We start from the raw sequence: 22,989 nt of genomic DNA, 5'->3' as shown, positions 1-22,989 counted from the left end.
TCATCTGTGGTGCACAGGAACCCTTTCCACATATCACAATCGTGTTGTCTGGGCCTGGGCAGAGAAAAACAATCTTCACTCTGGGCAGTGCAAGGGGCCCACCACTTTGAGCGGGGTTACCCCACCGACTACTGACAAACACATTCTGTCAACCAGTAGACAGAGAAGCTACTGTGCAAATTGTGACCATGGAAGGTAACTTTATCTTGTTGAACTTAAACTGAACTAGCTCCTGACCATGGGGTCCCATGAATCACAAGAGGTGGAACAGTCCATGAAACTGAAGTTGTCTGCTGGATACTCTCAAGTGGGCAGAGTCCATTATGCACATTTACTGATTTAACTCTGTCCTAGTGGAAGAACAGAGGCTGTGCCCCAAATACACCAAGACCCATAGATATGATGCCAATGTAACATGTGAAATGCCAAAAACACTGCCTGGACATCGATGTATTGATTGATATCGGATGGTCTGTTGAATTCTGAGTCCCTAAGCCTACAAGATCTCCCAGAGTAAGCCTTAGACTGCTCCACTTCACTGCCCTGAGGGTCAAGTAATAAAAGGTTGTACTTGGTGCTCATTTTGAGGCTCACTAGTATATGGTCAATGCCAAGTTCACCAATATTTATTTATTTATTTATTTCGGCCAGGTTGGCCATAAAAGACACGTATAAATAAAAAACAGACAGTTGTAATAACATACATACAACAACATTTTAAAACAGTAAGTTTAAAAATGTAATACAAGAGTTAGTTTTCATCTCCTTAGTTTAAAACACATTTCGTTTTGGCAACAGATTTTTATCGATATATACAAAAGTTCTACTCAAAGTATCTGTCCAAGTTTCCTGCGAGTAATATACACAGAGTAGAGGAACCTACTTATGCTAAATACAATAAACTGAGTTGTATTGCTTTTTATGATCCTATATGCTGTAAAGCAGGATCTGGTTCCTAGGAGAGTGCACATGGGTTTTAGCCATTTCTTTCGAGCCTTCAGGTAGGCACTACATACAAACAACATGTGAACCTCATTCTCCTTGCAGGGGTTTGAACACATAGAACAACACCCGCTTTTGACATTCGGGCCTCCCAATCTTTTCTGTGACCAACGTTCTGTGTTATAGCTCAACATAAGAATCCCATATCTAAACTTCAGATAAAGGGACTTTGCAATAGGTGGCTCTATTTCGTCTAAAAAGGATTCGAAGAGGGGTTCGTCCTTAAAAGATAACAAATCTTGGGTTAGGGATCCAACTCTGCTTTCATGTATGAGCCTGTCACTCATGTAAGACCAAAAGGCTCGGTTTAGTATAGATTTGGAAAAAGCCGGTAAATTGTCTGGATTCTCCCACATTGAGTATAGGCCCAGAAGCGTGAACCATTTCTTAATGTGCACAAGCCACTGAATAGAGTTAAAAGAATCAAGGATCAACAATTCTTGGAGGCCATTTCTGTATTCAAGCAGTTCTGGGGTAGACCACAACCTAACCCAAAACATTAATGGTCTTATAATGGCAAAGTAATCTGTTCTTTTAAAATTCAAGTCAAGCTGGAGGGGTATTAAGGGTGTACTATTCGGGACCCTTACAATAGCTCTCATGAATTTGTTGTCCAAACCCTGAAAGCTATCTCTGGCCCACGGTCCCCAAATCTCTGCTCCGTACAACACAGCAGATTGAATTTTAAATTTAAAAAGCTCTAAGACAGGGGCTACACTCTTGCTTGTGCTAGTGTTTAGTCTACATATGATTGGTTTGACGTTGTGGGCAAATGATACCTTACTTTTCTCAATTTGGGCCTTCCAACTTAGTTTGGAATCAAGTGTAATGCCCAGATAGGAAAAGTTTTCCACTGTTCCTAGTTTCTGGCCATTTAAAGTCAAAAACCCTCTGTCCGGTTTGCTAGGGTTTAATGCCATACATTTCGTTTTATCAGCATTTATTTCCAGGCCCTTGGTCATACAATAACAGCTAAAGGAGTTTAAGAGTGCCTGGAGTCCTTTCTTGGTCTGGGATATGAGAATGGTATCGTCCGCAAAGAGCAACGCAGGCACCCTCTCTCTGTTAAGCTGCGGGGAATCATTAGTACAACCATTCAAATAATTGGGAACATCATTAACAAACAAAGAAAACAAGGTAGGGGCCAAGACACACCCTTGACGAACCCCACGTTCAATGGGGATGTTACGTGTCAGTTCGCCATTTGGACCCCACCTGATGTTTGCATAATTTCCAGCATGCAACTCTACTATTTGGGCCAAAAGACACCCTGGCAAGCCTGCCTCACTTAAGGTCCTCCAGAGCAAGTTGCGAGGGACAAGGTCAAATGCGGCTCTCAGATCTACGAAAGCTACATACAAATGACCTTTCCTAATGTGCACGTACTTCCAGATCAAACAACAGAATCTGAATATTTGATCTATAGTACTAGTCTTGCTCCTAAAGCCAGCTTGGAATTTAGAAATTATTTTTGAATCCTCCAGCCAATCATTAATCCGGAATAGTAGGTGTTTAGAATAGAGTTTTTGCAAGATGTCCATTAAACTAATAGGTCTATAGTTTGAAGGTACCAATCTATTCCCCTTTTTAAAAATTAACACAACTTCCGCTGCACGCCAACTATCTGGAAAGCGACAATTTGTAGACAAAACATTAAACAAACGATTTACATAAGGAGCCCATACTTCAATGTCATGTTTGTATAGATCCCCCGGTATTTTATCAGGGCCTGGTGCTTTGCAGTTTTTTAGTTCATTAATCGCCCTTATTGTTTCCTCCAATGTGAAGTCAAGGGGTTCAATGGGAGGAGGGAACCATGGTATCTTGTTGTCATCACCGTCATAATGTTTATAAAGGGATGTGAAGTGGGTCACCCATGTAATTTCATCCAAAAACGTGTCTTTTACAGCTCTGCCTGCATGCCCCTCGTTTGCCACCAGCCTCCAAAAGCCAACATTATCATTAGTCTTTGCAGCAACTAACATTTCTGACCAGATCGACTCTTCCCATAGTTTTTTCGATATTTTTAGGGCACACTTATATGCCTCCCTTGCAAGTTTGACTCCTTCCTTTGATTTGCTTTTAATGGCAAGCAGGAGATTTCTCTTGGCCAGCCTGCATGTATGATCATACCATAATTTTCCGTGACTCCCCACTCTTATATTTTGTTGCTTTTTCCTTGGCATTTTTGATAAGCAAGTTTTTAATTCACTGAAAAAGACATTGTGCAGTTCAATAAAATGATCAAAGTGGACAGGTAGGAAAGAATCACCAGCTATAGGTCCGAACATTTCCCCAAAAAGAGAGTACACCGATGCTAGGGCCTTACCATCAGACAAAATATGGGGCCATTTTACTGCACGCCTATTGTTATTTATGTGTATATCCTCACATATTTTGCCATTGATGGTCTCAGATGAAGGAGTAGCTAGGTTGGCAGTAATATCACTAAACATTTGCACATCAATGTAAAGTTCTAAAGGGTAGTGATCACTTTCCTCCCTACTTGCCACTTTCAAATCAATCAAATAATGCCAAAGGCTAAGGGAAACAAGTATGAAATCCAAATTACTATTGGATTTCGCAAAGGTAGGATTTTTTGACAAATCCGAAGGGAGGCGGCCGTTGCATGCTCTAAGACCATGGTCTGCAGTTAGCTTTAGCAATTGAACGGCCAAAGTGGAGCACTTAACAGAGTTTGAGGTTTCAAGCTGGGGGATTTTGTACACCTGGTCCTCGTCCTCAAAACATCATTAATACCAGAAACAGGTTCGAAGTTGCAGTTTAGGTCGCCTCCCAGAATTACCGGGGTATCTCCAACTACCTTATTCAAAAAGAGATCCAGTGTTTCCAGAGTTGGTGAGACCTTGGAATGACCAATAGTAAAAGGCTCAGATTGTCAAAATCTGACCCCATTAGCTCGTGCCTGCACTGGACACCTGAAAAAGTTCCCACACTCCACATGCAGCTATCTCTACTCCTAATTCGACCTCTGAACCTACCTATACAACACTTAACTATACCTGTACACCTCCCTCTCAGCTGAACCTGAGGATCCAACAACTGCCAGTTCAACAAGCCTGGAAAGGCCAGAGTGAGACCTATAAACTGCAAAAGATTTCCAAAGCAGCTATGATCCTCATAACAACATTCCAATTATGTGAGTCCTAAATATTTTGTGTAGGTGTTTTCCCCAAACAACAACTAGCTGCTAAAGCTTTTGCTGCCCCAACTTCAGAAAGTCAATATCTTTAGGATGGGGGCACTGAATAGTCCTTGATCAATAAAGTCATGTTACTTCTTTCTTATCTTAGTTCCATATATATATATATATATATATATATATATATATATATATATATATATATATATATATATATATATATATATATATATATATATATATATATATATATATTCCAAAGAGTTGCCCAGAGATGGAGCCGCACTCCGTGTTCAGGTAGATAACAACTTTTATTTGGAAAACAAACTGCTTCCCATTCCGTGATTGTCCCTTGGCCTTACGCGTTTCATGGAAAACATTCCCTTTCCTCAGAGGCCAAACACGAGCAGCTCCATTACGTGCGCCTGCATTGTTCCCTGCATATTGCTTCAGTGATGATTATTAGCCTCCGATGTGCCACTTAATGTATTCACTCTCCCGCTGCATGCCGGAACCTGCAGTTTAAATCAGCACTTTGTTAGCCTCCAGTGGGTTAGTTGCTCGTGTTTCAATAAAGGGACCGATGGTGCAGCTCTATATTAAGCCTCCGAATGTTTGAAATGAATTTCTTGTCCACGTCGATCGTAAGGAAAATCTTATCCCCCACGCAACCCCAGATCAATCCAGGGGCGGTGCGTCAATCCCACGGCCTGGAGTCGCCGTATATCCATTTTCCAAAGAGTTGCCCAGAGATGGAGCCGCACTCCGTGTGCAGGTAGGTGTCAACCTTTATTTAGAAAACAAACTGCGGCTCCATCTCTGGGCAACTCTTGTTGCGATGGAGCCGCACTCCGTGTGCAGGTAGGTGTCAACCTTTATTTAGAAAACAAACTGCGGCTCCATCTCTGGGCAACTCTTTGGAAAATATATATCTATATATATCCAAAAAACTCCACCGTAGATAGAGAAGAGCCCACAGCAGGGGAAACATTGGATATATATATATATTCACTGAAAAAAACGTAGGTTATAAACCATATATAGTTAGGGAATAGCATTTTCAAAACCTTATTTTACTCGCATAAAACCATTGAAATTCCATATATAGTTAGATGCGCTAACTATATATCGCGCACCTGCAATCCACTGCTGATGATGTCACATATTACATCATTCATGACATGGTCAGTGACATCACTGATGACATCACTGATGACATCTCAAATGACATCACTGATGACATCACTGATGACATCTCATTTGACATTACTGATCACATCACTGATGATATCATTCATGTGATAATACGATGAACCTCTTCAGACTCTAATATAACCTTAGATACAATCAGTGTAAACAGACACTCACAGACTGTCACTCATCCATGGAGTTACTCACACACCTAGTCAGTCATGCAAAGAATCAATCACACCTCCATTTCCTCAACTATACAGTTATACAAACTTTACTTATTCAAACATATACTAACACATATTTACTCTCTTATACAATCCCTGATACAAGTTCACAATGATCCATACAGCCACTCACACATTCACTGGCTCTTATGCACAGTTATTTATATATGTCAACTCTCACATGTACTGTGTTTTACATATGTACTTACTTTGACATGTAGCACTGAGATATCCATTCACTCACCAATACACTCATGCACACAGTCAACCGCCCATACAGCTGTTTCCACATGCACGTTTGAAACCATACATCTAGTGAATCAACTGCTCACACATCTATGCACAGAGTCATACACCTCCCAGCCACCCACACACACACTCAGTCTCCCATACAAATACTTGGGCAACCAATCAATAACCCATATAGTTACTCATATAGCTACTTATAAACACATGCAACAGTTTACAGAACAACAGACATAATGATGCACAAATTAAGACAGTTTAGTCACTAGCCCATGCACTCAGTGAGACACATTTAATCACTCACTCATACAGTCAGTCATGCACCTACTAAATCCTTCATCCAGACACTTATACATCCACTCATTCTTCAATATGTAAGACATATTTTAACTTTACAGAAACATACAGTCACTGGATGTTGTCATCAGTGATGTCATCAGTGATGTCATTTGAGATGTCATCAGTGATGTCATCAGTGATGTCACTGACCATGTCATGAATGATGTAATATGTGACATCATCAGCAGTGGATTGCAGGTGCGCGATATATAGTTAGCGCATCTAACTATATATGGAATTTCAATGGGTTTATGCGAGTAAAATAAGGTTTTGAAAATGCTATTCCCTAACTATATATGGTTTATAACCTATGGTTTTTTCAGTGAATTTTTAAGGTTTTGTAAATGCTAATTCCTAACTATATATTCTCTATAACCTATGGTTTTTTCATTGAATTTCAATGGTTTTTTGAAAGCTAATATCTGTAGCTGTAAAATGTATTCTTTTTTAAATCTTAAAATATATTTTACATGTTTTTAATACATTTTTTTTAAAAATATTTTTTTGTTCCGCTCCCAGTCCGCGAACCGGTAAACGTTCTTTTAGCGTAACTGTTACGTTAGAATGACGTTTTGCGTTGTCGCGTAATACGTTATCGGACGCGCCAAGTTAGCGGACCCGGAAGCGGACCGGAAAGCGGCGCAAAGCGCGAAACGTAAACACAGCAGGTCATGTGACTCGGTAATAACACTTTTCATTGGTTCATTTCACTTTTGGTTTCCTAATGATGTAATACTAGGTCATGTGATCTAAAATTAACACTTTTCATTGGTTTAGAACTTTGGCTTTTCCCAAATGATGAAAACCCCTCATTCTTTCCTCACTCTGACTTTCATCTTGGTGAGAGAAAGACCTTTTTACATTCCAGAGAAATGGCTTCAGTTGTTGCTTCTGGTAGTGTTCCCCCACCACCACCTCCACCTCCTCATGGAAAGAAAAGACCACCTACTCAACCAATCTTTCAAGAAGAGGAAGATCAGGAAGAGGAGGAAGAGCCTGAATATTTGCCAGAGGAGCCCAGGAGGTACAACAGGAAGGAAAATTTCATCTGGCAATTTTTTAAATTTCCACCAGGGCAAAAGAAAGTGAACGCCAGATATGTCTTTTGCCGTATCTGTGATGATCGCCTTTCAAGGGGGACGGACAAAAAATATAGTTATGGGAATTTTACTATGCACAGGCACATGAGTAGGTGGCACCCAAATAATTATAGTGCTGCTCAGCTTCGGGACGAACAACAGAATTCCCCAGCAATAGCCAGAAGATCGGTCGTGCCAGAAGTTTCGGGACCAGAAGCAAGGGAGTTGATCCCGAATATTCAAATGGACATGGGGGAAGTGAAACAAGTTTGTGTGAGGTGCAATCAAATATTATGCTACCGCGAAAGTAGCATAACTCTTATAATAAGAGCAATCAAAAATCATGTATGTCCAAAACGCCCCCAAAAATAAATTCTTCTTTTTTTTGTTGCTCCTGTTGAGCCCTCTTCGATGAATCATTTTTGTTTCCCCCTCCCCCCCAAAAATAAAAAAAAATACAAAATGTTCAGAAAAAAACAAAAAAATATAAAAAATGTTCAGAAAACTAATAAAAAAAAATTAAAACAACAAAAACAAAAAAAAAGTTCTTTTCAGAACTACCTCCCCATTATAAAAAAAATTGGTAGAATTCTTTGAACTCTGCCAAGCTCTATTTCTTTTAGTTCGCTCCCAGTTCGCACTCCGGTACGCGAACCAGGAGCGAACCCAAAAAAATTTTTTAAAAAGAGAACAGTAAGTATAAGGAAAGGAAACAGACAGTTATGTTACAAAAAAGACAGCTATAGGGAGTAAAGAAAAGATACTGTTACCCGCAATTCACTTCTGATCATGTCATATATTACATAATTTTTGACATGGTCAGTGACATCATCAGCAGTGGATTGCGAGTAACAGTATCTTTTGTTTACTTCCCTTAGCTGTCTTTCTTGTAACATAAATGTCTTTTCCTATCCTTATACTTACTGTTCTTGTTTTAAAATTTTTTGGAGATCATTCAGAAACAGTAACATTAATAGAGACAGAATTAGTGAATAATAATGAAGAAGTATGAGAAGAGAGGGAGTGAGAAAAATACTGGAAGGAGTAGAATAATTAAGTAATAGAGAAAGGAATGAGAGAGGTAGCAAACACAGGAAAGTAAAGATTAAAGAAATGAAGCAGTAGAACTAATAGATGTTAAATGTGATAGATTAAATGATTGATTGAGGGTGACGATAAGGTGTGTCCTCTCTAAAAGTTTGTTTAAGGTGAACCGTACTCAGGGTTGCATATCAAAATTATGCTTGTTGAAGAATACAGAGGAGATAATAGATGTGAAGACCTACCATTGTAGTAAAACATGCCCACTTATTACATCATTCATAACATAGTCAGTGACATCATCAGCAGTGGAATGCGGGTTAAAAAAGTAGAAAACATTTACCTTATAATTCTTGTTAACTTTTAAAGAAAATTTTTCATACATTCAATCTGTAAAAGAGAGAACAAACATTTCCAAAAATATTAAAACATGTATTTAAAAATTAGAAAAAAGAAGGGAAAAGGTTCAAGAAGAAACAGTTTTTAAACAACTTTGACACTTACAGAAGCCTCTACTTCTCTACGACCCGTACACAATCCTAAAGATATTTATTTTAAACAAACAGTATCTTCATGCTGATGAAATGAGGCCTATTTTGAAACATGATGCTTCTTTTGCATTGCTTATGTCTCACAATAGTGATGCAATAGCAGCGCAAAAGAGATGTAAAGCCATCATAAAATTGTGTCTAACATTTTAAATGATTGTTTCAGGATGCAAATAAGATGTGTGCTTTCAAGAGCTTTCTTTGAGGTGAGGCCTATTTCTTTTTTTTTTTAAAAAAAACAGTACCCAGAAGTACAGCACTGTAAGCATTAAAATTGACACTTACAGAAGACTCAGTTTCTCCATATCTACCTCACATTTCTAAATGTATATCATAAGTACAAAAAGCAGAACATTAATTATACATGTTAAATGGTTTATTTTTGCTGTTCTCAGAATGTATCAAATTTCACTTAAATCAGTGACTTGAAGGTATTCATCATGTAACAGCGGGGAAAAAAAACACAATCAAAATGATTGTGTTTAAAAAACCCATACAACCTAAGAAATCTGAATTCAAAACTCCTTAAAATTAACTTACTTTCAATAACGTCGAAGGATCTCCTATGAACAGCGTCCACTCTGTTGTGCTATAAATATTTTCAGCCCGCCACTTTCTGAAAGAAAACCTCCATCATTTCGAAAAATATGTTACATACAAGAAAAGACTTCTCACATTCTATCACATGTTTCCACTAGGCCAAATCATGTTGCAGCGATTCGCAACTCTTGTAATTCTTCCAATCAAATCCCGTCATTTTCTATTTTCGCATCTTTCAAAAAGAAAACATTTGAGATTATTTTCACAATCCTGGACTACTAATATCTTACTCTTCTTTGTCACTCATGTTCTCCTTTTCCTATGACACTGATACTGCTTCATATCAAGCAGACTTACTTGCATCAGGTTTATATAGTTGGATTTTTAAATTGACATTATAATTAAAAGTTTTGGACCAATAATCTAGACAGCATTGCAGACTTACATTCCCTCTACTTGATGAACAATTTCCAATTCCTCACAGGAAATCCCAAAATTCTTTCTTTAAAATTTTGGTTTTAAAAACACCAGGTAAGAATTTTTAAGGTCAAACGGCAATTTTTTTTTGAAAGTTACAACGGAATCATTGCAGAATGACCAGCCGTTTCGAGACTTTAAATAAGCTGTATAATGTCCTGATGTTGTTGAAGGACCATCGTGATAGATAATTGCTACAGTTACAAAAGTCCTCCCTGATATTGACAGCTGAGAAGCCACACAATTTTTTATTAAAGTTGACAATTTTGATCCATCAGGCCTACATCGTTGGATCATTAAAATGACATACTGGCCATATCTACGTATAAATAATGTTGACATCATATCACATTTACATTGGCTACACTCCATGTTGTGATCCGCTGCATTTACTAGCTTATTAAAGGACACTGATTTACTGTCTGGCAAAGTTAAATATATAAATCTTTCTGAGTCTACACTAGTAGTACTTGATACCATACAGTTCTCGCAGTCATGCTGCCATTGATAAGAAAGCCCAAACAGGTGATCTACATCTACACCCTCATCTTGCAATACATCAAGCATATACATTAAAAACTCCTGACAATCTTGCTGATTATTTTCAGAGAAGTCTGTTTGACCTGAACATTCATCTAACAGATAACGAACTTCAGACACACTTTCTACTTTTGTTCGATCAGTGCTACATTTCTCGAAAACAGAATTCAACAAACAGCATAAAATTTGTTCTGAATTCAACAGAATCTGTTCTTTTAAACTCTCTAGTGAAAAGAGAACATTAACCACTACATTTGCATAGCAGTTGACACCAGAACTGTTTTCAAATTGAAAACCGACAACATCTTCAACAGAATCCACTTTATTTCTGCTAACAATTTTTGGTTCATTGACTTTTGGTCTTTTTGCTACAACCTCCCTACTATTACTGATATTTCTACGTTTCCGGCCTACCACACGTTTCTCAAACAAAGGATATTGAGGCAAATGTGGCGCATACTCTCTTCTTAACCTATTGTATTCCTTAACACAATCTAGATCCGCACAAATGTTTGTGACATCACAGTCAATCAAGTACAATCCCGATAAAGTTCTAACTCGTGACAATGCCACATATGCCATACCCTCCTTGAACACAGAACTGCCAATATTCACCAATGCACTGTCTACACTTAAACCTTGCGATTTATGGATTGTCACCGCATATGCCAAGCAAACAGGAAACTGTTTACGGCGAACATATAAGTCTTTAACAAGCAAAAACCTAGCAGAACAACGACCAATTAGCTGTACTTCCTCAATGCCATCAAATTTAATTTTTAAAAATTCTATTCCATCTCTATTTCTGTATTTCTCAAAATCAACAACATTACCCATTGATCCATTTACCAGACCTCTTTCAACATGTAAATTCCTTCTCAAAATGATTCGGCAATTTAAGCACACATTCAGAGTCTTTTCAAAACCCGCAGTTTTAGATATAGTCTTCTCTAATGAATCCAATTTTGATTTCAAATTCTCTGACAAAATAATTGTTGATCCCATATGCTCTATTTTGTCGATAGCTTCAAGTTTCACAATCTCTTGCTTTTCTAAATTCAACATTTTGTTGTTGAAGATGGCACATTCTGCAAGAGTTGGCATCAAACATATCCCGGATTTCTTCTCAGTAATTTTCTGAAAAATATTCTCAGGCACAATCTCTTGTTTGGGATATAAATTTGACAGTAATCGTGCATTTAAAGCTTCTTTCCCATGCTCGGTCACTTTTCCAATTCTAATATCTTGTAGAATATTCTTGTAATCTTCATCCTTTGCCTGACGCATATTTTCATGCAGTTCAGCATAATTGAAGTTTAACCATATATTGACGTTGCCAATGCTCCCTAGGCACTTCCTGGTATCTTCATGCGTGAGTATTTTGAACACAGGTTGACCTTTTACTGGTGTCAGCTGCAGAAGATCTCCGAAAACAATGATGTGTTTGCCACCAAATAACACATCATATTCAGTTTTAAGTACTTCTTGCATTCTCAAATGCACAAAGGCAAGCATGACATTGGAAACCATGCTTACTTCGTCAATGGTAAGTAGTTTCATTTTCCTCAAGACTCTTGAAACTTCACAGCAAGCATCCCCAGATAACTTGTGGTATTGTAATTTGTTGTCATGCTCCACTGGCAGCATCAGTAGACGATGCAAAGTAATACCTTTAATGTTATGTGCTGCCAGTCCAGTAGGAGCGGTGACAACACAAGACAGCGATGACTCAGTCCTTTCCTGCAAATAACAAGAAATTGCTTTAATGAGGAAACTTTTTCCAGTTCCCGCTTCTCCACTCACGTACAGTAGGACAGGCTTCAACGATGTACATGAGCACTCTTTCTTCTCATGACTTAATCCGTGCTCAATTTGCTTGGTAACTTCATCATATATTTTCCTCTGCTCAACGTTGAGTTGTTTTTCCAAGTCTTCTAAGTTAACTGAATCCTCCTGAGCATGTGCCATGGCTCTTTCCACTTCATTCATAGCAGTGGCAGCTTCATTTTCGATAATAGGTCCTCCAAGTGGATCTTGACTCAATGAAACAGAACTCTGACTGTCCTGAGAACTGTCTCTGGCAATCTCGGCTGCAATCGTTGCTTCCTGCTCAATTTCCAAAGTTAGCATTTCTTGATATTTGGGAAAATCAGGACATTCTATGGTCTCCTTAGCAGCAGTGAAAGAGTCTTCGTAACAGAGGAAATCTCCAAGCAGTTCCTCTTCTGCACGCCAAGGCTTGAAAAGTTGCAAAAGTGCTAAATAGAAAAACTCATTTTTTTCTGGAGATTCACCACTCAATTTTCGATGGTTTACTAATTGGCATTTTCTTTGCTTGACCAGGCATCCCTCACTTCCAATTACAGCATACACTCCTTTCTCAATATCTTCTTTGATGTTCCTCTTGAATATATAATTTTGGAGAACCTCATATAGACAAACATTCTCAAGGTGACTGCTTCGATTTGGATAATATGTATCCAACATGTTGGTCTTCAAAATGTCTGTACTGTTTGGTTCCTTTTCTGCCAAATACTCAATTTCCCGGACAGGTTTTAGAACTCGATTTCGCGTTGCAGCAAGACCAAGACTCGCCCAAACGATACTCCTGGATTTGGCATAGAGACTTGCTGAAGACAATCGATCAGAACATTCGTAAGCTCCGATTTCTCGATGCGACAACATCTTCAGACTGAAACTGTACAACTTCTTGCTGAGGCTCTTTTCATGGGAAATGTCCTCCCACATATCCTTCAGTTCTGTCTTTTCTTTTTTGGTGATGTAAGATGTCACATACCGAGCCACAGCCATACAGTTGTCAGCCACAAACTGTATATCCATGTTAGCATTCCACATGGACAAAATCACTGGGTTGTAGTCATTGATGTACTTGGACTCTTCGTTCCTTTTCAAATTGTATGTATTCTTGGGTGATTTCCTCGTCACATTATGTCGCAGCGAAGACATCAAACTGTTCACTCTACCTTTAGAAATCACCGGTCGTGGAAAGTTGAAACGACATTTGGTGTAGAACTTATCCTTGTTTCTGAATTTACGACGACAGTACTTTCCACAACGATGGCTTTGGAAACGTAGAACTTGTTCTCTTAGGCTTTTCTTCTCCGTTGCGTTTGGAACAGCACACGTAGAATACTGTTCTATGAAATTCATCACTAAGTCATCCGGATCTGTTCCAAATTTAGGTGCATCCTTGATCCACAACAACATATGTATATGAGGAGCACCTCTTGCTTGGTACTCCTTTCTCCAGAAGAAATCCAACACCTCTCCAAGAGGTGGATTCTTCTTATTTGTGATGAAAGACATCATAGCTTCAAATCTATGATTGAAGTACCTGCATACATTCACTGGATCCAAAGAACACAGTTCTCCAGGTGTCTTGAATTCAATGTTTTCAATATTTCCATTTGCCTCTCGTAGAAATTCAAGTAAGTCTTCCCAGCCATACTCGGCACAGCTCAGAGTGAGGAACCATGTCGGAGTTCCTAAGTTCCTCAGCATACATTTTAAATCACCATGATGATGGTACCAGTACTCATTAGTACCACGCTGACACGCCATGAGATTAATTAAGTGAGAATCCAAAATACTGTCTTGGACATTGATTTTATGCATAAAATCACTTGCCGAGATGTTTCGCATCTGTATACCACTTTTTAAAATGTGGTTCACTGCATATGACAGTCCAGACAGATCGCTTTCAAACAGGAGATGAAACAAATAGGGAATGCATTGACGAAACCTAGGATCTTCTGCATACAATCGTAAAGTCCGGTATTCAGACGCAGGAATTTGATGAGGTCGCTCATCATATCTTCCTCCTTGACCTGTGGGAAATAGCTGTGGGAAACACCGAGCTTCCAAACTTTCCTCCCAAACACTAATGGGACTCCCTTTGGCTTGTTTCATTTGAAACAACTCAATAGCATTCCCCATGACTTCCTTGGAATGCAAAGGATGAACACTATAATGTTCATATATTTCTTCACTATTAGACACCTCTACTTTCTCAATTTGGCCAGCACACAAAACGCTATCCTCTTCATCACTTACTTCCTCTTCTGCAACATATACATTCTTATAGTACTTATTATTTTTCTTCAAATACAAAGTTGCATTTTTCACTTTCCTAACATCCACTAAATCTTGCCATATTTTCTTATTCTTTGTCGGAACCCCATTAACCAAGATAACCAGAGGTTCCTCTTCCACTTTCTCAACTCCAATTGTGTTAATGTTTTTGTTCAAATCTAGAGGCAAATAAACAACTCTTCCCTTTAATCCTCTCTGTAAATCTGTTGGAGGCAACTTCCCTGTCTTTGGCTCCATTCTTACAATAGCCTGAAAGGGATGGATACTTTGAATCAAAATAGATTCATAAGTATTTAAATCCTTCAATTCTGAAGGAATCTCAACCAATTCCAGATTATTATGAACTGCCCTAGCAGGCATCTGGTTTTGATTTAATTTATTACAACAATAAGTACACACACGTTGGTCCACTCCCAAATCAAAACAGTTTTCTACCATCAAGTATGTGGCAAAATCCTTCCATTCACTATTATTTTCCCTTTCAGTTTTTGCATATAAATCCACTAACTTAGTCTGATTCTTATAATAAGTGCGTCGACAACATACACAAGTGAAATTAGGCCTCTCACTTGATTTCATCTGAAACGTGGCAATTTCCTTCTGAAAATTATCTGAACTAGAAACCTGTATATTATCTTCAACATAACCCTCTACTTCTGGGTCAATTTGAACATTCTCATCTCTACTACCAAAGTAACAAAACTCAATTTCTTCACAAATATTCTTCACATCTATTTCAGAACCATGCAAAAGAGCAGCACATAATTGTTTAAGCATAATTGCTGGACTCTTAGCATAATACAACATTCTCACTAATTTTCTCACTTTATTATGATGCACTGCTAGCATCCTGAAATGATGAAAAACACTCTGGCATACTCTCCTGGAAAGACAAGCCAGTGAATGACCACGCAAACCTGTCATTTGTCTCACTCTGCAAGGATCTAAATCTTGCAACAACTTTATTTTCTGCTTCAAACTTTTCTTATTAAATGTCCGTATAAAATCACAAAGCAAATTGATGGAAACCTGTCGCACACTGCAAATAGAACTACACTTCCAAATGTACACAGGACCCTTAGGACGTCTTCCTAAAACCTCATCACTTAGCGCCTCTTCTGTCTCTGTTGTCACAAGTTGTTCTTTTTCAACTGGACAACCATCCTTCACTTCATAAGCTCGACCACTGGTGTCAACTGCAAACACCGAATCATTATCCTGAAAATAACTCTCCTCATTAAAAAATGCCTCATAACTTGAACTATGCATCCATTCTCCGGAAAAAACTTCACAAAAGTTAGTACGATTTACTACTCTCTTCCATCTACTTTTTGTTTTGAAATCAGAAATTACCTTGCTTAGTTTCCTAATTCTATTGATTACCAAAATAAACAACTTTCGCTTAATTTCAAAAGCATGATCAATAATTTTCTCTACATTTTTCTTCTTCTTATAAAATGCCGCTTTCTGTTGGCCTTTTTTTAAAATATTTTTCAATAAATTAACTATTATCCTGTTACGGAACATTCGATTTCGAATGTCCCTAAACTGTTGTTTCCTTCTACTATCATGCACAGAGTTATCTCTTCCTCTACCAGTAACATTTTTGATGGGTCTTTCCTTTCCATTTAAATTGCTTTTCTTTTTCTGGACTGAAACATTTTTTGTTGAAATACTTTTTTTACTAAAAATATTTCTTAAGAATGATTTTGTGCTCTTACCCGGACCTTTCTTGGTGTTTTGAAAAGTATTTGGGGAAGAGGACTGCTGCAATAAAACATCATCCTGCTGTCTTTGACGTTTTCTAGCCTTTCTAATACGATTTTTCGTTGGCATTTTTCAAATTAAAAAAAAGATCTGCAGTTGAATCTGTGGAAAAATATAATAAAAAATGTTATTAACAACTATAACCAAACAGTAAATGAATAACAGTCATCTAAAACTTAATGCCCTACTTATTATTTAACATAGCAAATCTTTTGCACCAGCACTGCATCACAAAAATGACACTCAATGGTACAAAACAGGCATAGAACAATCATAAATCACTCCCTAATATTTTAAATGATTAATTCAGGATGACGATAAGATGTGGCCTATCTAAAGGTTTGTTTAGGCCCAGATCTTTGGACTGGGGTGAATGTGTGTCATTGATCCACATTCGGTCCATCACCTGTTTTGTTTATTTGAGGTGAGGCCAACACATGGTTGCAGATAAGATTTTCACTGAAGAAAACAAAGGAGAAAATACATGTGAAGGCCTACCAATGAAGTAAGTCATTATTTGAAAACCATTACATTTCTGGATATGTACTGCTAGTGCTTCATAGGTTGTTTTGGGTCATATTTATAAGGCATTTGAGTGTCTATTATGCTATTTTACGTTCTTCATGGTGCAAATTTCTTGTAAATACGCTCCCACCTGCGGTTGGCAAATTTAGATTTTGATTATGGGAGTTACATAGGCATGTTAATAATTTCCCAAAAATGGTGTATGACCCCAAACAACCTATGAAGCTCTAGTAGTACATATTCAGAAATGTAATTGATTTCAAAATTCGTTTTTAAACACAGCATATAAATCAATTGTATACCTGCATTCATGAAGAAATGACTGAAAATGTCCTTGAGACACATGAAAGTGTTTTCTGGAATGCCCTAGCACCATTTTTGGGACATTATTAACATGGCTATGTAACTCCCATAATCAAAATCTAAATTTGCCAAGCGCAAGTGGGAGCGTATTTACAAGACACTTGCCCCATGAGGAACGCTTTCCATTTAAAAAGGAAAACATAACATCAAAGACACTAAAATGCCTTATAAATATGACCCCAAACAACCTATGAAGCTCTAACAGTACATATCCAGAAATGTAATTGATTTCAAAAATCGTTTTTAAACACAGCATATAAATCAATTGTATACCTGTATTCAAGAGGAAATAACTGAAAATGTCCTTGAGACACATGAAAGCGTTTTCTTGAATGCCCTAGCACCATTGTTTGGACATCATTAACATGGCTATATAACTCCCATAATCAAAATCTAAATTTGCCAAGCGCAAGTGGGAGCGTATTTACAAGACACTTGCAAACACAACAAGTGATGGACAGAATGTGGATCAATGTCACACACTCACCCCAGTCCAAGGATCTGGCCCTAAATCCATCGTTATTTTCCACTCCACACCACCCTGGGTCACATTCGGTCCATCACCTGTTTTGTTTACAAGACACTTGCCCCATGAGGAACACTTTCCATTTAAAAAGGGAAAAATAACATCAAAGACACTCAAATGCCTTATAAATATGACCCCAAACAACCTATGAAGCTCTAGTAGTACATATTCAGAAATGTAATTGATTTCAAAATTCGTTTTTAAACACAGCATATAAATCAATTGTATACCTGTATTCAAGAGGAAAGGACTGAAAATGTCCTAGAGACACAGGAAAGCGTTTTCTTGAATGCCCTACCACCATTGTTTGGACATTATTAACATGGCTATGTAACTCCCATAATCAAAATCTAAATTTGCAAAGCACAAGTGGGAGCGTATTTACAAGACACTTGCCCCATGAGGAACACTTTCATTTAAAAAGGAAAACATAACATCAAAGACACTCAAATGCCTTATAAATATGGCCCAAAACAACCTATGAAGCTCTAGCAGTACATATCCAGAAATGTAATTGATTTCTAAAATCGTTTTTAAAAACAACATATCTGTTTCAGCTTACATAAGAGACCATGGAATGGGCTCCATGTACCACAATAACCTGTGTTACTGCATGCCAGAATGCTACACCGAATATGCAATTACAATTTCTCAAAGAAACTAATTCTATTTGTATATCACTAGAGACAAAACCACATTTTAAAAACACAGCTTTCTTCATCATTTTCTCCTTAAATCATACTATTCTCTATCTAAATTAAATACATCTTTTCTCACCTTAGCAAATATTTTTTGAGTTTTGAAAACAGTCTCAGAAATACACCAAATTGTCTTCAGCAGAAGAAAAAGGATGCACTCCAGAGGCTGCAGCTATTGAAAGCACAGAAATACAGATATTCATTTCACATATCTCTCATATTAGCCAATCATAACTCTTCCCTCACTTTTTTCAAATCAAAACCCTTCCCCCCTCTGCCCTCTCTGCCTTTTTTCCATAGCAACCACCTCCTGGAAGACCTCTCATGTTTGCAAATTCACACAACAATGTTTCAATTGAACTCTGAACTCTCAGTGCACCTGCGTATCCAGTGCAATCTTTCATTAAATGTTTCTCCTTGACCATTCAAATTACATCTTTCAAAGAACACATCCATGCACCCTAACTTTCTGTTTTCAGAAATGGAAATGCACCAATCACTGCTAATGATTCATTAGCATTGGAAAACCACAGTTTTTTTTCTTTACAAACTCCTACTGTTTCAACTGCCCTTTCATTACCACACTTCATCTGACTGCAGAACAACCTTCTCCCACCATGTTTAAGGTCTGGATTGTTGGACATAGTTACATCCACTGGGCTCAAAGGTATGCTGAGAACAGAAATTTACCTAACCTCAATTTACAGGATGTGGAAATTAAGTGGTTGGGCCAAAGAGGATTAAAATGTCACCAATTGATACCATTGGTGAAAACCTTTATGCATTTGCCAAAACCTGACCTGTTAATAGTGCACTGTGGAGGTAATGATTTGGGCACTTTGACAGGGGTAGGTCTGGAAATGCTTTTAAAGGACACCTTTGAGCAATTAATGGCACTTTTTCCTCAAACTGCCTTGGTATATTCCAATATATGCCAAAGACAGAAATGGAGGTGGTCCAACCAATTTTCTCCACAAATTGAGAAAGCGAGGAAGCATGTAAACAAATCTGTTTCAGCTTTCATGAGAGACCATGGAATGGGCTCTCTCTACAACAATAACTTGCGTTACTACATGCAAGATATCTACAGAGGAGATGGAGTTCACTTCTCAGATGAGGGCAACAGAATTTTCATTCTGAATTTAAGACTGTGCATTGGTACCTACTTATAAGTACCTAAATGTACCATAAACCCAAAAGCTCTTCTCAGAGCTACCCTTCATCTGATCACACACTTTTATTATTTTTGTTCTAACTTTTTTCTGTAATTTTCAACAAACTACGCTCAAAGAGCGCTATCCGGTACGCGAACTGGAAGCTAACCGCGCAAAATTTCAAAAAAAAAGTTTTTTCTTCGCACATATAGTCCTCCTCAGCCACCCTCAGAAAACGTAGGGGGGCAAAATACTTGTACCATGCCCCCTTCTACCCATTCAGAACATTATTTACCCTCCATTTTATACCTTGATTCGACCGAAACACAAAATGGTGGACTCCCGTTACGCTCCTAGTTCGCGGACCGGACCGCTTTCCGGGAAGCGGTCCAAAAAAAAGGTGGGAAAGTAATTTACAGAAAAACGACTATAGACACTCTCACCAAATATAGATTAGCTCATACTACATAACAATCCCTTTCATTCTCACAAATTTGATTGAAATTTCATTTAGCCATTTAGCCTGTAGACCTCTCCAAGTACCGTGAGGTAAATTACTTCACAAAACACATCTGAAGTGTTGGAATTGACAACCAATGAAAATGTTACTTTCATTTTCTACTTTTATTACCTGACATTTGATTGGTTATATACCTGAATATATATAAAGGAAGAGAAGAAAACACAGCCATTTTGACTACTACTTCTTGTTGTACATCACATTTCAATAGCTTCCAAAAACTTCAACTTCTTTGTGAAGGTAAGTTATAATTTTTAAAAACGAAATATATTGTGCACTATAACTTAATATAGTAGACTTTTTCTGCTAGATATACACTATCCCTCTGTAGTAGCAATGTATTTAGATAGACTTCTCTGTTATAGTTATGAATGGAGTTAGGCTTGTCTTGGTTAAATCACATACACTTTTTTATAGTCCTATTTCCACTCTGATACTATACACTGCCAAAAGATAAATTCACTGATAAAAACTGCCTATCTAAAATTAATCCCAACAGTGCCCTATCTCTACTAATATATATTTTTTTAATCCAAATTTCAGGCAAAATGGAAGGCGAAAACCAAGTTTCTTTTGAAATGGACCTGCAAGAGAGCAGCCAAGAATTGATTGAACAAATTGACATGGAATTTATGGATGAAAGCTTGGATAATGAACTGCTGCAATGTGTCCAAGCAGTAGATGCCCTCCTTGAAAATGAGGACATTTTACAACCTCACAGATTGCAAACAATATTTCAAGAAAATAATGACATTTCAGACACTGAAATGTTAGAAAGTTTAATAAATTATGAAAAACAATCAAAATAAAAAAAACTTTAAAAATAAAGAAAACAAAAAAAAACAACAAAAACAACAAACAATTAACATACAGTCTTTGAAAAGTGTATCATTCTATTATCCTTATAGTACGCTGCCCAGAACGCTTTCCGGTTCGCGTACTAGGCGCTCATCGCGCAAAAAAAAAAAAGAATTTTTTTTTTGACCCTGCTGGGCCCTTTTAAAACCTCCACATAAAACCTAGGGGGTCAACGAGGATCTACTATGCCCCCTTATGGTAATTTCCCCCTTTGTTTTGGCCTCCTCTTGTCTCTCGATCCTACCGAGAGACAAGATGGCGGCCGCTCCGGACTGTTTAGAATGTTGACAGACACCGGAGAACCAATCAGCTTCGCATCGCAAAGTTCCGATACGCGATAAGTACGCGAACCGGATCGCTGCCCGGAGCGCTGTTACAGATATATATCTTAATTTGAACGTTAATTTCTCAAAATGCACTGAAGCACATATATTGAGACCTAGCAAAGGCACATCGGGCTAACAGTCCCTACAATTTTGCCAAGTTTTGGGTAAATCCATTCAGCCGTTCGAGCTAAAAGTGAGTCCAACCGCCATATGGAAATTAACATGGGAAAAACGTGTTTTGGGACCCCCCTTTTATCTCAGCCCCCCCTTGCCGAAAACCCCCCAAATTTCCAGGAGCTGCTCAGAAACAAAATGTGCCATTTTCCTGAAAATTTCAGCCAATTCCATCCACAAACGCCAAAGTTATTAGACATAGAATTTTCAGAAATCCCATAGGGAAAAAATCTTAACTATATATACCTACTGGCGACCGCCAGTAGGTAATATATTTATATTTAAATGCAGTGAAGTAGCCACAGCCAACAAGTTTCCTTCATTGAACTTCTTGAGGGCAAGATTCATATCCGTAAGAATCCTATCATGTAGATCAGTTCATACATGCAATTGTATTGTTCTGATTCAGGAAGGGCCTGGTAATTTGGGCTGGACTATTCCCATGAGGGGCAGGGTCAAGACTGATTTGCATATGGCCGGGTCCAAACTAAAGTGGCTTGATTGGCATAAAACGGTGGATTGGGATGTGTCCCCAAGCAATTTCCAGTGGCTGAGATTAATTCAAGCATTCCATCACTCAACTTGTTGTATTTGCTTTTAGAAAGTGTCAGGACCCCACAAGTCTTACCTGGTTTACTCATGGAGCTATGTCGCAGGGACGACGTGAACAACCTCCACTGTTCTCCTCCCGACCTGATCAAGGTGAAAATACAGACCTAGGCAAGGATGGAACCAAGGGAAGGTGTCTAAAGGTGTCGGGAAAGGACGTCATCGGAGAAGACAAGATGAGGAATCTCACTAGACTGGGGGCGCTCTCCTGCGTATCACCAGCTAAACAGAGGAACAATAAGCAATTAGTGCATCTGCCCTACCTTCTTACTGGAGCATACATACATATGCAACAACCATAGAGTATGGAGAGTTGATATCCAGATTCAATAGTCACCTGGCACATGTAGGTTATGCTCCAATAGGAGGTCTTGCAGGAAGAGGGCTGTATCAGGTCTGCCGACGTCTTGTGCTAATAAGGTGAAGGAATGTCACGCATACTTGCATGATGGCAGTAGGCAGTGAAGAAAAACAAGAGTGCTCCTGCTCGATGATTACAAGCAAGGGAAACCGTGACCACGCTTCCTTTGCGTGTCACAAAAAACAAGGTGTTCAAGCGCTCCTGCGCTGGGAAAGAAAAAGAATTAACCGTGAACACGCTTCCCTGTGCATGTCACGGACAACAAGATGTACAGGCGCTCCTGCGCTGAGAAAGAAATAGTAATGAATCGTGACCACGCTTCCCTTTGCATGTCACGAAAAACAAGGTGTTCAGGCGCTCCTGCGCCAGAAAAGAACAAGAAATATCCGTAATCACGCTTCCTGTGCGTGTCACGGGGAGAACCAGGCTTTTAGGCGCTCCTGCGCCGAGAATGAACAAGGAATATCCATGACCACGCTTCCTGTGCGTGTCACGGGAAAAATCAGGCGTTTAGGCACTCCTGCGCCGAGAAAGAACAGGAGTGGATCGCGACCAAGCTTCCCAAGGTGTGTTGCGGATAGCAAGTATCGGAGCTCCAGCTC

At 38.4% G+C, this 22,989-nt stretch overlaps 1 protein-coding gene across 2 annotated transcripts in view; it reads right to left on the bottom strand.

The window, feature by feature from the left end:
* The window catches only part of LOC147685215 (cathelicidin-2-like), a 74,736-nt gene that overhangs the window by 46,681 nt on the left and 5,066 nt on the right, over positions 1–22,989 (bottom strand). The window lies entirely within an intron of this gene.

This window comes from Lissotriton vulgaris, chromosome 10 (genome assembly GCF_964263255.1).
Source record: "Lissotriton vulgaris chromosome 10, aLisVul1.2, whole genome shotgun sequence".
NCBI lineage: Eukaryota > Metazoa > Chordata > Amphibia > Caudata > Salamandridae > Lissotriton > Lissotriton vulgaris.
This window is presented reverse-complemented; position numbering and strand designations above follow the sequence as displayed.